The sequence below is a fragment of the Chrysochloris asiatica genome, unplaced genomic scaffold, assembly GCF_000296735.1.
Source record: "Chrysochloris asiatica unplaced genomic scaffold, ChrAsi1.0 scaffold00070, whole genome shotgun sequence".
Classification (NCBI taxonomy): domain Eukaryota; kingdom Metazoa; phylum Chordata; class Mammalia; order Afrosoricida; family Chrysochloridae; genus Chrysochloris; species Chrysochloris asiatica.
Window position 1 is genome coordinate 13,839,337 of NW_006408588.1, and position 5,800 is coordinate 13,845,136.

Here is a 5,800-nt window from a genome sequence, read left to right on the forward strand (position 1 = left end):
GCATTAACCCACAGCACCACACCAGGACTCCTTCCCTTGCCTACTATTGTAAAAAAGACACTTAAAGGGGAGAGAGAGGAATAGCCAGAAACATCACCAGAGAACGCTTGTAAGTCCGTCTTCAGGCTATAACTGATTGGAATACCTAAAATGGGGCTAGAACTTGCCCAGTGAAGGAGGCTTCCTGCAAAGCCTTTGCATTGCACAAGACAATAGGTGGAATCCTGAGCCCCATCCAGAATCTTCTGAGGTGGGACATTTCCACTTGAAAGGACAAGCAGACCAGTCTGGAGCAGCTAGAAGAACAGGAGATACTTCTTGAAAGAAAGATCAGCAGGAAAAATCAAAAACAACAACAGCAGTCCAACTGACTACTACCAGAACAAGCAAGTTGTTCCCCAGGGAGCCATCAAGGCACGTGGTCAGGTCCCCTCAAGGCAAACCCCCTTCCAAGACAAACTCAAATTGAATACACTAGCAGGCATATGGTCCTGCTGCTGACTCCATTGGTCACTGATAAGGGGAAGAGGGGAAAAAACATCAATGAAGCTGTGAACTAAGTCTGACCACATTCAATAGACTCCTGTTAACCTGGACTGAGACCTGGTTAACCAGCAGTATGACGAGACCTGGGGACTCCTGGGGCCCAGGGGCAGGGACATGGCCCTAGAGGACTAGAATGGAGTGTGAAGCATCCAGCTGATATGAAGTGAGGGGAGATGCACAAGAACACCCACATTTGCAGATAGTACCGATTTGACCTGGTATCAATGGCTGGATGATCAGAACACGACTAGAGGAAGAAAGATGAGGGGGGAAAAAAATAATAAAAAAGGAGTAACCTACTATGAGTGGATGAATTTCACCTATGCTTGTGGATGCAGTATGACAAAGGAGCAGACAAATCTCTACAGTGAGGATCATTCCCACCCCCTTGGTACACATGGAGGGGAACTTAAACGTTGGCTACCCAAAATAGGGGGATTAAGGCAAGAAGTGACTGCCTTACAAGCTTTCAATAGGGAACCTAGCTGCAGAGGATATAGGGAAAGGTAGTATCTTCAATGAATTGTTTCCAACCTGTCTGGATGGGGTTAATAAAAGGTGAGGGGAAAGGACTCCTGTAGTTCAATAGGGAATGATTACTATCAGGTCTGACAGTGAGTGTTGGAAAGGTAAATGTAAATGTTTGGTTACAAAAGGAGGGGAGTGGCTGGTTTTGCAGTCTAGAAGCAGAGATCCCTGGAACCATCAAGGGAGAAAAGCAAAGCGCAAGACCCTGTCCATGGAGGCAGTGACACTAGGGATGAAGGCAGAGACAATGACGTGGACAGAAGGAGCGGCTGGGGACTCTGGACTCAAGGAGGGATGGAGCTGTATGCTAGCAGCCAGGGGGCAGGTGTGTGGAGTGTACCCTTTGGTTGTTTGATGATGCATACAGGGGATTGTGATCATTGCAACAAAACAAAATATGATAGGATGAATGTAAAGATAATGTTTACCCATATAAACTAACACATAATTCACAATAAACACTTAAAAAAAAAAAAAAGATCTTGCCAAAAGAGTAACAAGGAGACAATAGACTCAGGGGAGAGGGGAGAAATTTTGCAATGACATATTAGACAAGGGACTAATCTCTAAAATTTACAGAAAACTACAACACCTCTACAAGAAAAAGACAACCCAATTGAAAAATGGGCAGGGGGCATGAACAAACGCTTAACCAAAGAAGACATTTAGGCAACCAACAAGCATATGAAGAAATGTTCACGATCATTAGTTGAGAGATACAAATCAAAACAACAATGAGATATCATCTCATATCAGCATTAATAGCAAATTTCAGGAAAACAGAAAATAAATGTGGCAAGGGTGTAGAGAAAATGGGACCCTTCTACATTGCTGATGGAAGTACAAAATTGTTCAACCATCATGGAAAACAGTATGGTGTTTCCTCAGAAAGTTGGAAACAGAAATACAGTATGACCCAGCAATCCCTCTTCTTGGTATATATCCACAAGAAATAAAGGTCAGGACATAAGTAGATATATGCAGCCTAAATGCCTATCAATGGAAGAATGAGTAAACAAACTCTGGTACATACACACAATGTAATACTATGTAACATTGAAGAATAACTATCTGGAGGACGTTATACTGAGGGAAAGTAGTCCATCTCAAAAGGACAAGTATTGTATGAAACCACTATTATAAAAACTCAAGAAAAGGTTTTCATACAAAAGAAACATTCTTTGAAGGATACCAGGGGTAGGAGAGAAGTGAGAGTAATTCACAAGCTAGAGAGCAGACACAGGGTGAGCAATATACAGGAAGGGGCAATATGCAAGAAGAGGAAGGAAAAAAACAATTTAAATTTAAAAAAAAAGACATAGGGTGGCAAAGCAGCCGCGTACCCAGTGCCCAGTCACATGAGCAGGTGTACCAGCCCAGTGAACCCGGCTGTCTTCCCCCATCTGCCACAGTATTGTTGGCCACTGGCACGTTCTTTACCGCCTGGTTCTTTGTTTACAAAGTAACCTCCACCAAGTACATGCAGGATATCTACAAATAACTCATTTCCTTGGTGGCCTCCCTCTTTCATGAGTTTTGGGGTTGTCTTCCTGTTACTATGGGTCAGCCTCTAAGAGTGACCAAGGGTACCAACCAGGCTACTTCACGGAATCCCTGCTTTTGTAAATTATTTTTTTTTTACTATTGCTGGAAGCGTCCCACCTACTGCTGTTCACAATAAAGGCAGGAGGTATGAAAAAAAAAAGAGAGAAAATCACACTGGTCAGGAGATGGAAGAAGCCAAGCATGGTACAATAGCTTCCCACCAGCTGGACACTCAAGGGGCTATTGGTTGTTGCATTATAGTTTCCCTTAGAAAGGGGTCACTTCTCTGAGCAGCAACAGCAAATACCATCCCATCTGGCATCTCCATGCCCAAAACAACCCCAAGAAAAGAAGAGAGTGAGGAGGGAGCAGAAGGGCAGAAAGAGTGCTGAGACCCAGCATCAGGGAGATGGAAACAGTGGCAGGTCCAGGGCGGCCTCGGAGCCACATCTGCTGTGGACGGTGAAGACCTGGGGGTCTCATGCAGAACCTTATACTAGTTGTTGTTAAGTGCCCTTGAGTTGGTTCCAACCCATAGCGACCCTGTATAGGGTTTCCAAGGAGTGACTGGTGAGCTTGAACCACCGACCTTGCAGTTCAAACAGCTTTGCAGTCTGGCGCATTAACCCACAGTGCCACACTTATACTAGTCAGTAGTGGCACAAAATGTGGTTTGTGTTTCTTGTTTTTCCGTTTGCTGTTGAGTTGATTCTGACTCATGTCAACATCATGTGTGTCAGTGTACAATGTGCTTTTCAATGGCTGAATTTCAGGCATTTCCTCCAAGGTATCTCTGGGTAGATGTAACCCACCAACTTTTCAATTAGCTGCAAAGAATTTAATTGCTTGCACCACTCAAGGATACCAAAATATGGCACATGAGGCAGTTTCAGGTGCTACCCAGACACTTCTTACATGTAAACAAACAAACAAACAGAAAACGAGTGAGAACTATTATGTGAGATCTATGATCTCAAAGATGCTGTGCTCAGACCAAAGTCAAGTAAAGGAAGAGAGTCAATAGAATGAACATTATCATATAAATCCCCACATAAACTCATTGCCCTTGAGTCCATTCCAACTCACAGGGACCCCATAGGACAGAATAGAAGGTTTCATAAGGATGTAAATCTTTACAGAAGCAGACTGTCACATCTTTCTCCCACAGAGCAGAAGTGAATTCAAACTGTCAACCGCCCTTGGTTAGCAAGTCAATAGCTTAACCACTGTGCCATCAGGTCTCCTTCTAAATCCCCAAATAGGGGTTAAAAGAAGCACACTGGAAGGATGATAGGTCTTTCAAGACAGTGCTTGCTTCCAGCTATAAAGAAGGCTGGACTCAGGAAAAGAGGTGCTCAGGGGCCACAATTGGACAGGTAAGATGCAATTCCCAAAACTGGGAAGTAAGCACAAGAGTGATCACTGAATTATTAATTATTCTTTTTCTTATATATTTCACACATACTTAAAAGTACAAGTCGTATACAGTACGGCTAAATGGGACGCTGCTGTTGGCCATGGACCATGGGTCACTGATGAGACCGGTGCTGTTTCATGCTGTCGAGTCGGTTCCAGTTCACAGTGACCCTGTATAGAGTTTCCGAGAAGCAGCTGGTAATCTGGACCATCAATTTTGTGGTTCAAACTGACCTTGTGTTCCAGTGCTTTATCCCAAGATGCTACACCAAGACTAGAACAATCGAAAACATTAGTCTGCCTGTGGGCCACTGAGAAGCCACCATAAAGTAAGCCCAATCGCCAGGGAGAAGCTTGAATGACACATTGCCCCCTAGGCCCCCACTGAGGGGAGGGGACCCATCACCTCTCACCAAACCACACCAAAACCCAAGGGCCCACTCCTGTGGAACTCTCCAGAATCCAAAAGCCTTTGGAGTCAGGGCCCCTGCAGAGCACTGATTTGCGATGCAGGCCTCAGAAAGGCTTGGGCACACAGAGAACTAAAAGGCAGGTGCTGGACTCAAACGCAGGCTTTGCTTCCCTTATTCCTGAGGCTAGGTCCTTAGATGACCCAACCAGAGCAAATTAAATGCAGCTCATGCTCCTGCAGGAATTATCACAAACTCTGAGAAACCAGCCGCCAACACAGCAAGGATTCAATTTCCCTCCTCCTCTGTTCAAAACACTCACAGGCACATGTCCCAGGGTGACAACAAAAGCAGCAAAGGGCCTGAGAGACACAGTGAATGAAAATTCACTGAAAAGCTTCCTAGTGGGGTGACAGACTAAGAGTGGCTCAATCAGAGGGTCCCTCGGCTTCTCTACCATGTGTTGTCCACCCTTACCCCCAAACTAGGGTAGGCGCCATGCTGGGCTCCTGCCCCGCACCTCTTGGCTGGAACTTATTTGCCCTAGGAGCTCAGGATCAGGGATTCCAGACCAGGGGCTAGAACTCAAATGAAGACAAATCAAACCTGCAGCTGGCAATTCCATGCCTGCATCCCCCCGCCCCTCAGACTGTGAGCCACCTCAGGAAAGAGCTGTGTCTCTTTTTCCTCCACCCGCTAGCCCCACACAGGACTGACAGAACATAGGCCTGGGTGATGTGGGCTAAAATAATAGCTGGGCGGAGGAGGGTGTAGAAATTCCATGCAGCCCCTGTCTGTGGTAGGTTTCAGAGAATGTTCTCAAAGAGATACATTCAGCTATAGTTTCCTTTGCAAGCCAACAGTAAGCTGGTGGTACAGTTATCCTCATAGTTTGCAGCTGGTCTATAGCTAAAGAGTTGAAAATCTTTCCCAAAGCACAGAGTTAGCTAGTTCCTACCAGTTTCATGGAAGAGTCTACACTCCTCTACAAGTTGTTGTTGTTAGGTGCCATCAAGTCGATACCTACTCACAGCGACACTATGTACAACAGAATGAAACACTGCCTGGTCCTGGACCAACCTCACAATCATTGCCACACTTGAGCCCACTGATGCTGCCACTTTGCCAATCCATCTCGCTGGGGGTCTTCCTCTTTTTCTCTGACCCTCCACCTTACAAAACATGATATCCTTCTCCAGCGACTGGTCCCTCCTGACAATATGTCCCATGTATGAGAGATGAAGTTTGGCCATCCTGGCCTCCAAGGAGCACTCTGACTGCACTTCTTACAACACAGATCTGTTGGTTCTTTTGGCAGCCCATGGCACTTTCAATATTCTCCTCCAACACCATAA

At 45.5% G+C, this 5,800-nt stretch overlaps 1 protein-coding gene and 1 pseudogene across 1 annotated transcript in view; one reads left to right on the forward strand and one right to left on the reverse strand.

Annotated features, from left to right (window-relative positions):
- ADCK1 (aarF domain containing kinase 1) overlaps nt 1-5,800 on the reverse strand; it is a 272,060-nt gene that overhangs the window by 224,115 nt on the left and 42,145 nt on the right. The gene's annotated exons all lie outside the window — the stretch shown is intronic.
- Nucleotides 1,307-2,648, forward strand: LOC102827645 (annotated as a pseudogene).